Consider the following 18,753-nt stretch of genomic DNA (forward strand, 5'->3'; position numbering starts at 1 on the left):
TCGGATGTTAATGGTTGTTACCCAGCAGCGGGCTGCACGCTCCTCAACTCTGGGATGCTCTCGGGGGAGGGAGATGGGACCCCGCCCCCAATCACCTGCACCATCATCAACATTTGAAGACCATCCCTGCTCCTTGAAGGAAGTCCATTTCAATAGTTTGCTGCTGATTGTGATTGAAGTGTACCACTAGGGGGATCTCCTGCTTCTCCTCCATGAAGGAGAAGCGGAGAAGGATGGTTTGAGTGGGGCCAGTTGATATTGTAAAGCTGCGCTCTGAAGCTTCAGCACTGCTAAACTCTAGCAGAATCCTGGCTCTGGAAGTTGAAATATCCGGTTTGCGCTTCAGCCAAGAATCCTTGAAGCTTCACAGCCCAGATAGAGAGCACAAGCTTGGGGGAATCAGACCGCCCCTCTCCCCTCTCGCAGTTTCCTGCTGTCATTTCCTGAGGTTTTTTTTCCACGATTTAATTAAACGCATACCAGAGGGGGTGTGGTCAATGCTTCACTCAGAAACTGCGCAGGCTAAAGCTGCGGCTGAGGCTACGAGCTGTGGTGACTTGCTGAGTCTGATTCCTGGTCATCTGGGTTGGCTTCTTCTGAGTGGAAGTGCTTCAACTTCTTCTGCCAGGGCTGCCAAGAGAGAGAAAAGACAAATATTGGAACGAGGCGTATCCCAGCTGAGGGGGAAACAAGCAAGAGAACTGTGGAGAGCCACCTCGGGTTCTCCTTTGTCTCGACTGCCTCTGCTCCAACAGCAGCATTGAGACCAACCCCGGTAAGTGGAGCTCGTATTAATTACTGGGGAAGCTGGTGTGAGGCTGCGTCTGATAAAGAGGCTGCTCTTTATCGCCAAGTCCAAGAGAAAAAGTCTCTTTATTTTGGGAGGGTTCCTTCTGTACGACCATAGAGTTAGAGAAACCTTAACGCAGCCAGTGGGGCTCACTGTGAGAAAGAGTCGACAGCGAGTGGAATCCACCATCAACCAAAGATCGGTCACCAGTGTTGGCAAGGCCAGAAATGTTTTTTTTGGAGATGCCAACTGTGCCCTGGAGCCAACTGCTGGCTCCTAGTGAGCGTGATCGGAGGATGCAGCCTGGGCGGCTCAGAGAGACAGGGGAGATGGGGGCTGGGCCGGCAGGCTCTGCTTCATACGTGGGAGTCTTTCCAGATGTTTGGGAAGGGGAGGGGGGGTTCACGTGGATTGTTATAGACGGGCGTTCTCCTGACTCAGGCTATTACAGTGGTCTGCGCCAAAGGTTTGGAGAGTACAGGCTCCCGATCACACGGAAAACATCTTTTAAAGGTACCAGGGGAGAAACTCTGCTCAAGGTGACTTTCTTGTAAAACTCCGTTGATGTTTACATAAATATTTGCAGGTGAATGAGAGCGTGAAGCACAAAATCTACACAACCATTAAACCATCTCGCTGGGGTAAAGACAGCCATGAGACACTGTCGGAATTCTTTCCCCGTCTCATTGGTTTCTCAGTTAGCTTTTTCCTGTCTCTTGCTCGTTCCCTCCCCTGACGTCTGTCTCTGGGAGTAGTCATACCCTCGACTAAAAATCTTCCAGTAATCTCCAGCTCTTCTCTTTTCTGTTCTGCTCGGCCCACTCTTAGACCCACTCTTAGACCCACTTCCTTCTCTGGTCAAAGCCAACCCATTCTTCATCTTTCTCTGGCTCACAGAAGCTTTGAAACCCTCACCCAGGCCTTTGTTACCTCCAGACTTGATGAATCCAACACACTCCTGGCCGGCCTCCCACATTCCACCCTCCATAAACTTCAGCTCATCTAAACTCGGCTGCCCATGTCCTAACTTGCACCAAGTCCCATTCACCCATCACCCCTGTGCTCGCTGACCTACATTGCCCGGTCCGGCAACGGCTCGATTTTGTGTTGAAATCCCTCCATGCTCTCGCCCCTCCCTATCTCTGTAACCCTCTGAGATATCTGCATTCCTCCAATTCTGGCCTCTTGCACATCCCCAATCTCTATCGCCCCACCATTGGCGGCCGTGCCTTCAGCTGCCTGGGCCCTAAGCTCTGGAATTCCCTCCCTAAACCTCTCCGCCTCTCTCTCCTCCTTTAAGACGCTCCTTAAAACCGACCTCTTTGACCAAGCTTTTGGTCACCTGACCTCATGTCGCCTTCAACAAAAGCAAAATACTGCAGATGCTGGAAATCTGAGATAAAAACAGAAAATGCTGGAAATCCTCAGCAGGTCAGGCAGCATCTGTGGAGAGAGAAACAGAGTTAACGTTTCAGGTCGATGACCTTTCGACAGAACTGACCTGAAACGTTAACTCTGTTTCTCTCTCTACAGATGCTGCCTGACCTGCTGAGGATTTCCAGCATTCTCTGTTTTTATTTCAGATTTCTCCTTATGTGGATCGGAGTCAAATTTTGTCTGATTTGGGCTTCTGTGCAGCGCCTTGGGACGTTTTACTGTTTTAAAGGTGCTATATAAATGCAAGTTGTTGTTGTGACCGGTAAGGGGCCACGTGATGTCCCCTGTCCCTGGTGTGACTGTGACAGTAACGCTCTAAATGGGGTCTAACCAGAGCTTTATCAAACTGTAACATCACTTCCACCCCTCTGTGTTCCAGCCCCTTGAGGCAAAGAACAACATTCCATCAGTCTTTGCAAGTATTTTTGTACCTGCCCACTAGTGTTCCCTCTGGCTCCTCTCCTGCTGTAACCCGAGGGAGAATTGCCAAACCCTTTTTCTGATGAGGGCACTGCCCCTTTAATGGACAGTATCGCTATGTTAGAGTGGAGTAAAGGTCTGGGAATAAACACAGTGCAGCAACGCTGCTTCTGCCCCTAAAGGGTTAACGACGCAGTGATGGAGAAAGCAGCTGGTTTTATCACAACGCTGATTTACCCAATAACATGTTTACAAGGATGAATGATCCTCTGTTGCATTTCCCTGCTCCTAATGACATCCCTGCGGATATTACATTACATTATTTTCATATATAAGTTCATGGAGCAAATTACCCTGAGCCTCTATTTAGCACAGCTCTGATCCGAGCTCAGTGATTCCCTATGATGATGTTTCCTGCCTGTCAGCACAGTCCACACAAAGAGCCTGGGCCAGCAGAGACACGGTCTGCACAGTCTACCCCTCGTTCCAAAGGTTAATGGTTAGACCCAGGCTGGAAACCACAGATAGAGTGATGGAGATCGGAACTGGTGAACCGTGCAGCTCAGTTCCCTCAACCTGGAGAGGAACATAGGAACAGGAGGAGGCCATTCAGCCCCTCGAGCCTGTTCCGCATTCAGCCCCTCGATCATGGCTGATCTCTACCTCAGACCCATTTACCCGCCTTTGTTTCGTATCCCTCGATACCCTCAACCAAAAATCTATCGATCTCGGTCTTGAGCGCTCCAATTGACCTCCCAGCATCCACAGCCTTTTGGGGGAGAGAGTTCCAGATTTCCACCGCCCTTTGTGTGAAGAAGTTATTTCCGATTTCCCCCCTGAACGGCCTGGCTCTAATTTTAAGGTGATGCCCCCCTGTTCTGGACTCCCCCCACCAGAGGAAATAGTTTCTCTCTCTCGACCCGATCAACTCCTTTAATCATCTTAAACACCTCAATCAGATCACCCCTCAATCTTCTAAACTCGAGGGAATACAAGCCCAGTCTGGGCAACCTGGCCTCGGAATTTAACCCTTTCAGCCCCGGGATCATTCTGGTCAATCTGCGCTGCCCCCCCTCCAAGGCCAATATCTCCTTCCTGAGGGGCGGGGCCCAGAACTGAACGCACTGTCCAGATGGGGTCTGACCAGAGCTTTCTATAAACTGTAGCACAACTTCCCCCCTTCGTATTCCAGCCCCTTGTGACATTCCATTCGCCTTTTTAATTTTTTTTTTAACCTGTCTACTGGTTTGTAGTGATTTCTGTACTTGGACCCATAAATCTCTCTGCTCCTCCACAGTTCCCAGCTTCTCACCATTTGATAATCATTCATGGTTTCACAGTGGGTGACCTCACACTTTCTCCACGTTGAACTCCAGCTGTCACAGATTTGGCCACTCACTGAATCTGTCAATGTCCCTTTGCAACTTCCTGCTCCCATCCACACTGTTTACTGAGCCACCTAACTTGGTGTCGTCAGCAGACTTAGATACACGGCTCTCTGTTACTTCATCCAAGTCATTGATAAATATGGTGAAAAGCTGAGGCAGCAGTGCAGATCCCAGGGGGGGACAACACCTGTCACATCCCACCAATCAAGGAACAAACTCTTTACCCCTACGCTGGCGTACTGGTTATGTACGGGAGGGTAAGCTGCGAGGAGGATGTCGTGAAACTCCAGTACGATTTGGACAGGTTGGGTGATTGGGCAGAAACATGGCAAATGCACTATAATGTGGATAAATGTGAGGTTATCCACTTTGGTGGCAAAAACAGGAAGGCAGATTATTATTTGAATGGCAATAGATTGGGAGAAGGGGAAGTGCAAAGAGACCTGGGTGTCCTTGTGCACCAGTCGCTGAAGGTAAGCATGCAGGTGCAGCAGGCGGTTAAGAAGGCAAATGGTATGTTGGCCTTCATAGCAAGAGGGTTCGAGTACAAGAACAAGGATGTCTTGCTGCAGTTGTACAGGGCCTTGGTGAGACCACACCTTGAGTATTGTGTGCAGTTTTGGTCGCCTTACCTGAGGAAGGACATTCTTGCCATGGAGGGAGTGCAGCGAAGATTCACCAGGCTGATACCTGGGATGGCAGGAATGACGTATGAGGAGAGATTGTGTCGATTGGGCTTATACTCACTGGAGTTTAGAAGATTGAGAGGGGATCTCATCGAAACCTATAAAATTCTGTCAGGACTGGACAGACAAGATGCAGGAAGGATCTTTCTGATGGCCGGGGAGTCCAGAACCAGGGGTCATAGTCTAAGGATAAGGGGTAAGCCATTTAGGACTGAAATGAGGAGGAATTTCTTCACTCAGAGAGTGGTGAACCTGTGGAATTCTCTGCCACAGAGGGCGGTGGAGGTCAGTTCATTAAATATATTCAAGAAGGAGATGGATATATTTCTTGAGGCTAAAGGGATCAAGGGATATGGGGAGAAGGCAGGGACAGGGTACTGAATTTGGATGATCAGCCATGATCTCATTGAATGGCGGAGCAGGCTCGAAGGGCCGAATGGCCGACTCCTGCTCCTATCTTCTATGTTTCTATGTTTCTATGTTTCTATGTTACTGCAATACGTAAGCCTGGACTAATAATCCAAAGAACATGATTTCAAATCCGACCAGGGGAGTTTGAGAATTTTAATTCAGTTTAAATAAAAAGCCAGGATCAGTACAAATGACCATGAAACTATTGGATTTGTGATAAAAGCCCAACTGGTTCACTAAATGTCCTTTAGTGAAGGAAAGTTGCTTTCCTTATCGGTCTGGCCTCTATGTGACTCCAGTCCCACATCAACGTTCTCAGGGTAACTCGGGTTGGGCAATAAATGCCGGCCTCGGCAGCGACACCCACCCACATCCCGAAAATTAATTTTTAGAAAACTAGCAGGAGCTCAATAAATGCAGATCAGGAAGGCCCAGGTTCCATCCTCTGCTAGTTGACGCCAGCTTGGGAGGTGATTGGTGCATTACACTGACCTCAGTGTCCAGGCTGGGGAAGGGGAAACATTCACAGAGGAGACCCGTCCTTGATTGCTGCAAAGTGTTTGTGGGATTATGATGAGTCGGGACAGGAGAGCTCAGCAGTGAAACCCCTATAGTTGATTGCCCGCTGCCACACACTACCTCGGGTCACATATAAACCTGGGCCACTGAGTGAGGTAGTGGAGCCTGTTAGACTCAGCACCATACAGGCCAAGAAGGCCCAAGGTCTAATTCTCAGCTCCGTGTTCATCACCTCACCCAGGGCCACTCTACTCCACAGATGAACAAGCACCGACCCGCCCTGCTCCGAATTACCCTCCAGAAAACCCGTTTAGCTGGAAACAAGGCCTTTGCCCTCCATGACTTTACAGTGACATCCTGGCTATGACTGAAGCTTGGGTCGTGGGTGGCCCTTGCCCCTTACTGAAGCCTCTCCACCTGCCTATACTTTCCACGATCTTCCCCACAGTGCCAGTGTGGTCCTTATCAGCAAACCTCACCTTCGTCTGCCCCCCACTCCTCTGGCACCTTCTCCTCCATCAAACTCCTCACCCTCTTCCACCTATCGTATTTCTCCTCTGAAACCCTGCTTGTCTGTGCCCCTCCGAGTGTCTCCCTGAGATATACTCCTCCTCTCCTCCCTGAGCCTCTGTACTGAGTGACTCCTCATCCTCGCTGATTTCAATCTCCATTTCAGCTCCCTTTTATCTCCCCTGATTTCACTGCCCTCCTGTCCTCCCTCAACCTCTCCCTCGATATAAACTCGCCTACCCATAATTCACAGCCACCCCTTTAACCTTACCATTTCCTGTGGCTTCCCTCTTCCCAGGGTCTCAATCACTGATAAAGGCATCGTCTTGTGTCCTTCACCACCCACATCCCCCACCCCTTCCAACTGCACTTCCTTCCGTTTCTGCTGGAAAAACTCTCTCAAGTCACTTACAACGGCACTGTTAAAACCCCGACTGTCCAGCCTTTGGCCCTCCAATCTCTACAGCCATCACTTGCTCAAGCACTCCCTCCCCTCCATCTCCGATGCTTCGTTCCCAGCAAAACCTTGACTCACTCCCATCTTGATTATTCTCCCTGGGTGTGGCCCCCATTTTAACTCTCTCAAGGGACACAGACTTGAGTGTATCTGGCACACAACTGGTTTAGCCATCCTTCACCAGATCTGGCTGCACCACACCAAGCACGATCAGGCCCTGCACTCCTCTGACCAAACTCTCCACGATTCCTGGATTGCAAAGGTAACACCAGCTTCACTTCTCCACTACAAACCATCTTCTTAAACTCCCTCTCCCCTGCCCCCTCCACCCTCACCTCCAACAACAAGTGTAAGGATGACTGAGTTTCTGTTGGTTGGTGGGCCTGGATAGTCAAAGGCACTCACACTACTCTGTACTTGGTCAAAAACTGCTTTTAATGGTTTGATAATTTACATAAGCATCAAGCAGTACATATAACCTTAAACCAAGGCGGTGGAGTGATTAGTCTCTGTGGTGATTGAGGTCCTTCTTGAACATCCTCCTATTAGACGAGCATCTTCTTGCCTTGCCGACACTAGTGCCTATCCTGCTCCCATGTCTTCTTTCTATATTCATGCCGGTTGGGGTGTGAGTATAAGTTAGGGGAGGTCCCAATTTTGGACAATCACCCACTGTTGCTGGGCCTCAGTGTTCTTTCGCTTGTCTGCTTGTCCATGGGTCTATTTCTTGAGATTGTTTCAGACCAGGTGCAACTCTTAACTGTCTTCCTCATTCTGCCCAGACATGTCCTGTTTTGAACAGTTTCCAACCACTTCAACCACATTGTTCTATTCTGAGATGTTTGTCACATTCTGTTTCGAGTTAATGGCCCTAACGGTTGTTCTAAGGACCCTGCACATGCGAGCTATTTTTACACTGTCACAATGTTTAGGGTTTTATCCCCTTCATAATTGCGAGGAACTCATGGACTTCCGTGTCACTAAGATTCAGACCATCCGTTCAGCTGCCTCTGCCACTTCCCTCCCTTCCCCTAGCCCACCAGGCCAAACCTCCACCCAGGCTCACCCTGCCCAAGCCCTGAACCCATGTCTCTCTCTAGATTCTCTCTCATCTCCACTCATGCCCCCCCCTGGGCACAACTCTGCCCTCTGTATCACCATTGCCCCTCCGTTACACTTTAAAAAAAATTGTTCCTGGGATGTGGGCGTCGCTGGCAAGGCCAGCATTTATTGCCCATCCCTAATTGCCCTTGAGAAGGTGGTGGTGAGCCGCCTTCTTGAACCGCTGCAGTCCGTGTGGTGAAGGTACTCCCACAGTGCTGTTAGGGAGCAAGTTCCAGGATTTTGACCCAGCGACGATGAAGGATCGGTGATATACTTCCAAGTCAGGATGGTGAGTGACTTGGAGGGGAACTTGGAGGTGGTGGTGTTCCCATGCGCCTGCTGCCCTTGTCCTTCTAGGTGGACGAGGTCGCGGGTTTGGGAGGTGCTGCCGAAGAAGCCTTGGCGAGTTGCTGCAGTGCATCTTGTAGATGGTACACACTGCAGCCACGGTGCGCCGGTGGTGGAGGGAGTGAATGTTTAAGGTGGTGGATGGGGTGCCAATCAAGCGGGCTGCTTTGTCCTGGATGGTGTCGAGCTTCTTGAGTGTTGTTGGAGCTGCACTCATCCAGGCAATTGGAGAGTATTCCATCACATTCCCTACTTGTGCCTTGTAGATGGTAGAAAGGCTTTGGGGAGTCAGGAGGTGAGACACTCGCCGCAGAATACCCAGGCTCTGACCTGCTCTTGTTGCCACAGTATTTATGTGGCTGGTCCAGTTAAGTTTCTGGTCAATGGTGACCCCCAGGGTGTTGATGGTGGGGGATTCGGCGATGGTAATTGTAGTGTATGTACCTTTAAGAGAGAACTACTTTTACAGCTCCTGTATGCTGTAGTACCGGCAGTGACCACACCTGTATATAAGCCTTGAGCCTGCCTCTGTACCCCCAGTCTTGAGACTACCCTACTCCAGTAAACACCTGTTGATTGTTAAGTTACAGTCTCCGTGTAGTTCTTGGGGAAACATCCTATTTAAAGAATCACGGATCTAACAGTGGCGACGAGGTTGATTCGAATCTGCCTGCAACTCTGCATTTCCCATCGAGGAGTCACTCCGGGAGGACGGTGGAAGAAAGTCGAGGCCAGAAGCACGGGTGTCGACCACATGCAACGACCCAGTCATCCGGCAGCAAGTCAACATTGCAGGAGTGGCTGTTGAGAGCCAGGCTTGGTTCCCCAGCCACGACGATCCAGCAACAGGCTGGCAACAGGTGCAGCGCACACCCTTCCCGGACAGCGGCGGCGGGAGCCGACCGACGGCGTAGAAAAGCCGAGCAGCGTCGACGGGGTAAGAGAGAGGGTGAAGCGCACAGGGCGCGGCCGGGGGTTAAAAAACCGAGCGGCGTCGAGGAAAAACGAGCAGAGAGAGAGAGGGTAAAGCAGCATCGGGTTCAGGACCGAGCGACGGCAACGGGAAAGGCTCACAGGAGAACGCGCAGAGCACAGCCAGGGCTCAAGGGCTGAACCGCGTCCACGGGGAGAAGAAGGGAGAGCGCGGGAGACGCCATTGAGCCGCGGAGAAGAAGGGAGAGCGCGGGAGACGCCATTTTTAGAAGCCACAGCGGAGAAGAAGGGCGAGCGCGGGAAGGAAGGAAAGCGCGGGAGACGCCATTTTGTTCCAGCGGAGAAGAAGGGAGAGCGCGGGAGACGCCATTTAGACAGTTAAAATACACCCAGGGATGGCGAAGAGTGGCAGTATCACGGCGTTCGACAATGAAGTCGAAGATTGGGCGACATATGTGGAACGCATTGAGGTGTACTGCAGGGTGAATGAAGTGCCAGATGCTAGGAAAGCACTGGTTTTGTTAAATTCCATGGGTGCAAAAACTTATGGCTTACTGCGAAACCTGATAACCCCAGAAAAGCCCGTGGAGAAGAATTTCGAAAGCATAGTAGAAATCCTACAGGACCACTTAAGCCCCACACCGCTGCTGATAGCAGAAAGATTTAAGTTCCACAAAAGGAACCAGCATAAAGATGAAAGTAATGCTGAGTACTTAACGGAACTGCGCAAGTTATCGAAACACTGCCAGTTTGGAGTGGGACTATCAGATACGTTAAGGGACAAGTTTGTGTGTGGGCTTCAAAGTGAAGGAACCCAGAAATGGCTTCTATCAGAAAAGGATCTTACAAGGCTTTCAGCATGGCAGTATCACACGAAGCAGCCACACGGGGCGCTGCAGAGATACAACGGAGACCGCAAGAATACGGCACCAATGAAATGTCATATGGAGCAGGGAAGTGTTATCGCTGCGACAGAACAACACACAATCAGAAGGATTGTTGGTTCAAGGACCAAGTGTGCAGACAGTGTGGAAAAACAGGACACATAGCAAGAGTCTGCAGGTCAGGGAAGAAAACCAACAGCAAGAAATCTCCACAGGAGAAGTACAAAAAGGTACATAAGGTAATGGACAGTAGTTCAGACGAACAGGGAAGTGATACAGACTCCGGAAGCAAGGAGCTGGGTTGTTTGAAACTACATAAGGTAACCAAAATGGAGGATCACCAGACTATCTGGGTCACACTCAAGATAGACGGAGTCCAAGTGAAAATGGAATTGGACACTGGATCAGCCCTAACAGTCATAAACCAAAGGGACGACAAGCGGCTATTTCCACATATACCCTTGGAAGCTACAGAGATTGTCTTGAAGACGTACACGGGGCAAAAAGTCTACCCCAAAGGAAAAATAAGGGTGAAATTGATATACAAAGGCCAGGAAATACCTAAAATGGACCTATATGTATTGCCAGATGGAGGACCACCACTACTAGGACGTGAATGGATCTGGAAGATACAACTAGATTGGCATTCCATACAGGCACTGAAGGTTGAGGCCAAAAAGGATGACGACGCCACACCTGGACGACTGTCAAAAATGCTAACTGATGCACAAAAAGTGTTCCAGGAGGGACTCGGAACACTAAAAGGCATAACAGCAACGATTAAAATAGAGGAAAATGCAAGTCCAAAGTTTTTTAAGGCCAGACCGGTGCCTTATGCGATCCGACCAGCCGTTGAAGCAGAGCTGGAAGGGTTGGAACGTTCAGGAGTACTGTCCAAAGTAGACTGGAGCGAGTGGGCTACACCCATCGTCCCTGTAATGAAGAGGTCGTTGAGTAATACGCCTGGGGAACCAAAGAAGGTCCACATCTGTGGGGATTTCAAGGTGACAGTGAACCCAGTCCTTCACACGGTACAATATCCGCTTCCACGGATTGAGGATATTTTCGCCTCGCTATCTGGGGGTAAACGCTTCACCAAAATTGATCTGGCCCAGGCGTATTTGCAAATGGATGTAGAAGAAGCCTCAAAACAATACCTCACGATCAACACTCATAAAGGTCTCTATCAATACAACTGACTGGTGTTCGGGGTAGCATCGGCTCCGGCTATTTGGCAAAGGGCAATGGATCAAGTCCTGCAAGGAATTCCAGGGACCCAGTGTTATTTGGATGACATTCTGGTCATGGGCGAAAATGACAGTGAGCACCTTGCCAACCTGGAGAAGGTGCTCGCTAGATTAAAGGAATATGGGCGACGAGCTAATCGCCACAAGTGCGAGTTTTTCCAGAAGCAGATCTCGTATTGTGGCCACGTTATTGATGAAGAGGGGTTACATAAGTCCCCTGAAAAGATTGAGGCAGTAGTCAAGGCTCCAGCACCGGAAAATGTGTCACAACTGAGGTCGTTCCTCGGGTTGGTGAATTACTACCATAAATTCTTGCCGAATTTGTCTACGGTATTACATCCACTGAACAACCTACTGCAAACGGGGGTACCATGGAAGTGGAATGACGAATGTAAATGAGCTTTCCAGAAGTGCAAAGATTTGATCACATCAAAAGAGGTGTTGGCCCATTTCAACCCAGCACTACCAATCCGGTTGGCGTGTGATGCATCACCCTATGGTATTGGAGCAGTGTTGTCACACAAATTCCCGGACGGGTTGGAGAGGCCAGTAGCCTTTGCGTCTCGGTCACTAACCTCAGCCGAGCGTAACTACGCCCAGATCGACAGGGAGGCCCTCAGCCTGGTATGGGGAGTAAATAAATTCAACCACTATCTGCATGGACAGAAGTTCACCTTGCTGACTGACCACCAACCACTTGTCTCCATCTTTAATCCAAAGAAGGGCGTTCCGGTGATGACTGCACAACGGTTACAAAGATAGTCCCTTTTTCTAGGGGCAAACCAATATGAAATAGAATATAAAGGCACGAAACAGCACGGAAACGCTGATGGGCTATCACGCTTGCCACTGCCTACTGTGGAGGAAGCACCAGCAGTGGACCCTATCGAGATATTTTATTCGTCAATAATTGAACGATTGCCAGTAACTAACGCGGATATAGAGAAGGAGACCCGCAATGATCCGACACTGTCTCGGGTATATGATTTGACGGTGAGGGGATGGCCAACACATGGCGACTCACTGTTGCCAGCATTCTCATCCAGAAGAGAACAGCTGTCAGTATGCCAGGGGACAGTGATGCGTGGATCCCGAGTGGTAATTCCACCCAAGTTAAGGGAGAGAGTGCTAAATGAGCTTCACGAAGGTCATCTGGGAGGAGTGAAAATGAAAAGCCTTGCTAGGGCTTATGTGTGGTGGCTGGGGATTGATCAACAAATCGAGGACCTAACTAAGAGCTGCTCAGGATGCCAGAAGTTCCAAAATGCACCACCACATGCCCCTCTACACCCTTGGGAGTGGCCCTCCTCTCCATGGCAACGGGTGCATATTGATTTTGCTGGTCCATTCATGGACTCAATGTTTTTAATAGCTGTGGATGCGCACTCGAAATGGCCTGAGGTGATCCAAATGTCCTCCACCACCACGGAGAAAACTATTGCAGTCCTACGGACCATCTTTGCCAGGAACGGCTTGCCAGAGCAGATTTGCTCTGATAACGGACCACAGTTTGTGTCCGAAGAGTTTCGAAGATTTATGAAAAGGAATGGGGTAAGGCATTACACCTCTGCTCTGTATCATCCAGCCACCAATGGATTGGCTGAGAGGTTTGGACAAACCTTTAAAAAAGCAGTAAGGGCCATGTGCGATGACGACATTCCACTGCAGCATAAGGTGGACAGTTTCCTGTTAGCCTACAGAAATGCGACACATACAATCACCAACCAGACCCCGGCCATGATGTTCTTTAACCGAAGGTTGAGATCTCGCCTGGATTTGCTCAGACCAAATGTGCGACGAAATGTCGAGGATAAACAATTCTAGCACATCAATGAGAAGCCGACAAGGAGCTTCAATGTAGGACAGCCAGTCTTGGCCCGTGATTACCTAACAGAAAAATGGCAACCCGGAACGATATGCACACGGCAGGGGCCATTAATGTACACAATGGATGTCGGGGAGAACATTGTGAGATGCCACGTCGACCAGATCTTAGCGTCACAGGAACGAGTCAACCCCATGTCTCGCGTACCTGGGAATGAACCCGACATACTGGCAGCATCTACCTCAGAAACAGTAGCAGTGGGAACCGATGGAAAGGGGCCAGAATCGCCTCCGCACCAAGAACAAGAACCTCAGGAAAGGCGCTATCCAGAAAGGATCAGGAAGCCGTCCCAAAGACTGAATTTATAAATGGACTATTTCTGTTTAATGTGCATGTTAAAGTGGTAATTGTTATTTGAATGTTATGGGTACTGCTAATCTAAAAGGGGAGGAATTGTAGTGTATGTACCTTTAAGAGAGAACTACTTTTACAGCTCCTGTATACTGTAGTACCGGCAGTGACCACACCTGTATATAAGCCTTGAGCATGCCTCTGTACTCCCAGTCTTGAGACTACCCTACTCCAGTAAACACCTGTTGATTGTTAAGTTACAGCCTCCGTGTAGTTCTTGGGGAAGCATCCTGTTTAAAGAATCACGGATCTAACAGTAATGCCATTGAATGTCAAGGGGAGGTGGTTAGACTCTCGCTTGTTGGAGATAGTCATTGCCTGGCACTTCTGTGGCGCGAATGTTACCTGCCGCTTATCAGCCCAAACCTGAACATCGTCCAGGTCCTGTTGCATGCGGGCATAGATTGCTTCATTATCTGTGGAGTTGCGAATGGTGCTGAACACTGTGCAGTCATCAGCGAACATTCCCATTTCTGACCTTATGTTGGAGGGAAGGTCATTGATGAAGCAGCTGAACATTGTTGGCCCCAGGACACTGCCCTGAGGATCTCCTGCAGCGATGTCCTGGAGCTGTGATGATTGATCTTCCATCACCACAACCATCTTCCTTTGTGCTAGGTATGACTCCAGCCAGTGGAGCGTTTTCCCCCTGATTCCCATTGACTTCAGTTTTACTAGGGCACCTTGATGCCACACTCGGTCAAATGCTGCCTTGATGACAAGGGCAGTCACTCGCACCTCACCTCTGGAATTCAGCTCCTTTGTCCATGTTTGGACCAAGGCTGTACTGAGATCTGGAGCTGAATGGTCTTGGCAGAACCCAAACTTGGCATCAGTGAGCAGGTTATTGGTGAGTAAGTGCCGCTTGATAGCACTGTCGATGACACCTTCCCTCACTTTGCTAATGATTGAGAGTAGACTGATGGGGCGGGAATTGACCAGATTGGATTTGTCATACCTGGGCAGTTTTCCACATTGTCGGATAGGTGCCAGTGTTGTAGCTGTACTGGAACAGCTTGGCTAGAGGCGCAGCTAGTTCTGGGGCACAAGTCTTCAGTACGACAGCTGGGATGTTGTCGGGGCCCATTGTCTTTGCTGTATCCCGTGCGCTCAGCCGTTTCTTGATATCACGTGGAGTGAATCGAATTGGCTAAAGACTGGCCTCTGTGATGGTGGGGACCTCAGGAGGAGGCCGATATGGATCATCCACTCGGCAATTCTGGCTGAAGATGGTTGTAAACGCTTCAGCCTTGTCTTTTGCACTCACGTGCTGGGCTCCACTATCATTGAGGATGGGGATATTCATGGAGCCTCCTCCTCCCGTTAGTTGTTTAATGGTCCACCACCATTCACGACTGGATGTGGCAGGACTGCAGAGCTTTGATCTGATCCGTTGATTGTGGGATCGCTTAGCCCTGTCTGCAGCATGCTGCTTCCGCTGTTTAGCATGCATGTAGTCCTATGTTGGCACCTTATTTTTAGGTATGCCTGGTGCTGCTCCTGGCATGCTCTTCTACACTCCTCATTGAACCAGGGTTGGTCCCCTGGCTTGATGGTAATGGTAGAGTGAGGGATATGCCGGGCCATGAGGTTACAGATTGTGGTGGAATACAATTCTGCTGCTGCTGTAATCCTCTGTATCACCATTGCTCCTCTGTTACACTGTAATCCTCTGTAACAAGTCAGGCCACAGTAATATTCCCACTCTATCCTATGAGGCTGGCTGGGTTTACAGTGATATTAAATCGGGGAGAATATGCTGATTTTGCCAAACACTGCCCTTGTACGGAAAGCAGGGCAAGTACATAGTTAACTGGAAGAAGTTGGTCTCCACAGGGGGCTCTGGGAGTTATCCAAACTACGGGCCTTTAGAAATGTGTTTGTTTGCAATTTTGGCACCAACTCTTTCTGGGGCAGAGTTCAATGGGCATTGGCAGAGGTCCAGTAACTCAGTCACGTGATGTATTGGCAGGCTATTAAACGGGGCAGCGGGGATAGTCCCAGACCTTGGTCCAGCTGGGGTTTCAGGTACGGGTCAGGAGCGGGAACCCCAGGTATCTAAGCTGGGACCCACCAGACCTCAGTAGCTGAGGACCAGATGATGCACAGTCCATGGCTGACTGCCAGTGACACCATCATCCAGCCCAGGCTGGATTTCCAATCATCTTCTCTGGATCCCGGCCCAAAGTGAGCTTCAGGTCAGATCCTGCTTGAGGGGACTCAGCTGATGGGCCTTTTAAATAAGGCAACTGCCTCATTTCTATATGCAAATGTTCTGCTCATTAATGATAACGAGGGGCCAGGGAATTCCCCATCCCCAGTGGGAATTTCCTGTGTTGAAGAAGCTCCTGCAACACAGGTATCCGTGGAGACCAGGCTCGCAGATGAAAGGAGGGAGAACGTAAAGGGGACAGAGCAATCTGGACAAAACTGCACTCTGACAAGTTGTCTGTTACTATCGAAGCATCCATGGAGAGAGAAACAGAGTTAGCGTTTCAGGTCTGTGATCTTCGTCAGGTCCCAGATCTGAAACGTTAACTCTGTTTCTCTCTCCACCGATGCTGCCTGGCCCGCTGAGTGTTTCCAGCATTTTCTGTTGTTATTTCAGATTTCCAGCCTCCGCAGTATTTTGCTATTGTTTCTCTTACTATCGTTGGACGGTCAGTATGACAGTCAGTCAGACGGTCTATTGTCAGACAATCTATTGTCAGACGGTTTATTGTCAGACGGTCTATTGTCAAACGGTCAATTGTCAGACGGTCCATTGTCAGACGGTCCATTGTCAGATGGTCTATTGACAGACGGTCTATAGTCAGACGGTCTATTGTCAGACGGTCTATTGTCAGACGGTCTATTGTCAGACGGTCTATTGTCAGACGGTCTATTGTCAGACGGTCTATTGTCAGACGGTCTATTGTCAGACGTCTATTGTCAGACGGTCTATTGTCAGATGGTCTATTGTCAGACGGTCTATTGTCAGATGGTCTATTGTCAGACGGTCTATTGTCAGACGGTCTATTGTCAGACGGTCTATTGTCAGATGGTCTATTGTCAGATGGTCTATTGTCAGACGGTCCATTGTCAGACGGTCTATTGTCAGACGGTCTATTGTCAGACGGTCTATTGTCCAGATGGTCTGTTGTTCAGACGATCTATTGTCCAGACGGTCTATTGTCAGACGGTCTATTGTCAGACGGTCTATTGTCCAGACGGTGTGTTGTTCAGACGATCTATTGTCAGGCGGTCTATTGTCAGACGGTCTATTGTCAGATGGTCTATTGTCAGTCGGTCTGTTGTCAGACGGTCTATTGTCAGATGGTCTATTGTCAGTCGGTCTGTTGTCAGACGGTCTATTGTCAGACGGTCTGTTGTCAGACGGTCTATTGTCAGTCGGTCTATTGTCAGACGGTCTATTGTCAGTCGGTCTATTGTCAGATGGTCTATTGTCAGACGGTCTATTGTCAGACGGTCTATTGTCAGACGGTCTATTGTCAGACGGTCTATTGTCAGATGGTCTATTGTCAGACGGTCTAATTTCACATGATCTGTTGTCAGATGGTCTATTGCCAGACGGTCTGTTGTCAGACGGTCTATTGTCAGACGGTCTATTGTCAGACGGTCTATTATCAGATGGTCTATTGTCAGACGGGCTATTGTCAGACGGTCTATTGTCAGACGGTCTATTGTCAGACGGTCTATTGTCAGACGGTCTATTGTCAGACGGTCTATTGTCAGACGGTCTATTGTCAGACGGTCTATTGTCAGATGGTCTATTGTCAGATGGTCTATTGTCAGACGGTCCATTGTCAGACGGTCTATTGTCAGACGGTCTATTGTCAGACGGTCTATTGTCCAGATGGTCTGTTGTTCAGACGATCTATTGTCCAGACGGTCTATTGTCAGACAGTCTATTGTCAGACGGTCTATTGTCAGACGGTCTATTGTCAGACGGTCTATTGTCAGACGGTCTATTGTCAGATGGTCTATTGTCAGACGGTTTATTGTCCAGACGGTCTGTTGTTCAGATGATCTATTGTCAGACGGTCTATTGTCAGATGGTCTGTTGTCAGACGGTCTATTGTCAGATGGTCTATTGTCAGACGGTCTATTGTCAGACGGTCTATTTTCAGATGGTCTATTGTCAGACGGTCTATTGTCAGACGGTCTATTGTCAGACGATCTATTGTCAGACGGTCTATTGTCAGACGGTCTATTGTCAGACGGTCTATTGTCAGACGGTCTATTGTCAGAGGCTCTATTGTCAGATGGTCTATTGTCTGACGGTCTATTGTCCAGACGGTCTGTTGTTCCGACGATCGATTGTCAGACGGTCTATTGTCAGACGGTCTATTGTCAGACGGTCTATTGTCAGATGGTCTATTGTCCAGACGGTGTGTTGTTCAGACGATCTATTGTCAGGCGGTCTATTGTCAGACGGTCTATTGTCAGATGGTCTATTGTCAGTCGGTCTGTTGTCAGACGGTCTATTGTCAGATGGTCTATTGTCAGACGGTCTGTTGTCAGACGGTCTATTGTCAGTCGGTCTATTGTCAGACGGTCTGTTGTCAGATGGTCTATTGTCAGATGGTCTATTGTCAGTCGGTCTGTTGTCAGACGGTCTATTGTCAGATGGTCTATTGTCAGACGGTCTGTTGTCAGACGGTCTATTGTCAGTCGGTCTATTGTCAGACGGTCTATTGTCAGACGGTCTATTGTCAGACGATCTATTGTCAGACGGTCTATTGTCAGACGGTCTGTTGTCAGATGGTCTGTTGTCAGACGGTCTATTGTCAGACGGTCTTTTGTCAGATGGTCTATTGTCCAGACGGTCTGTTGTTCAGACGGTCTATTGTCAGACAGTCTATTGTCAGATGATCTATTGTCAGACGGTCTATTGTCAGATGGTCTATTGCCAGACGGTCTATTGTCAGACGATCTATTGTCAGACGGTCTATTGTCAGATGGTCTATTGTCAGACGGTCTGTTGTCAGACGGTCTGTTGTCAGACGGTCTATTGTCAGACGGTCTATTGTCAGACGATCTATTGTCAGACGGTCTATTGTCAGTTGGTCTATTGTCAGACGGTCTATTGTCAGACGATCTATTGTCAGATGGTCTATTGTCAGACGGTCTATTGTCAGACGGTATATTGTCAGACTCTCTATTGTCAGACGATCTATTGTCAGATGGTCTATTGTCAGACGGTCTATTGTCAGACGGTCTGTTGTCAGACGGTCTATTGTCAGACGGTCTATTGTCATAGAGTCATAGAGTCATAGAGTCATAGAGTTTTACAGCACAGAAAGAGGCCCTTCGGCCCATCGTGTCTGCGCCGCCCATCCATCCCTGTCCAGTCTAATCCCATTTTCCAGCATTTGGTCCA

General features: G+C 49.1%; 1 protein-coding gene across 1 annotated transcript in view; it reads left to right on the top strand.

Moving 5' to 3' along the window:
• Positions 1-603: 603 nt before the first annotated feature.
• Positions 604-18,753, top strand: part of LOC147120816 (uncharacterized) — a 98,462-nt gene continuing 80,312 nt past the window's right edge. The window contains exon 1 of the mRNA XM_085978954.1: positions 604-775. The gene's annotated coding sequence lies outside the window, so the exon portion shown is untranslated. The remainder of the gene's footprint in view (positions 776-18,753) is intronic.

This window comes from Somniosus microcephalus, chromosome 3 (assembly GCF_052327205.1).
Source record: "Somniosus microcephalus isolate GS21.2 chromosome 3, FLI_Smic_1.0, whole genome shotgun sequence".
Classification (NCBI taxonomy): Eukaryota; Metazoa; Chordata; class Chondrichthyes; order Squaliformes; family Somniosidae; genus Somniosus; species Somniosus microcephalus.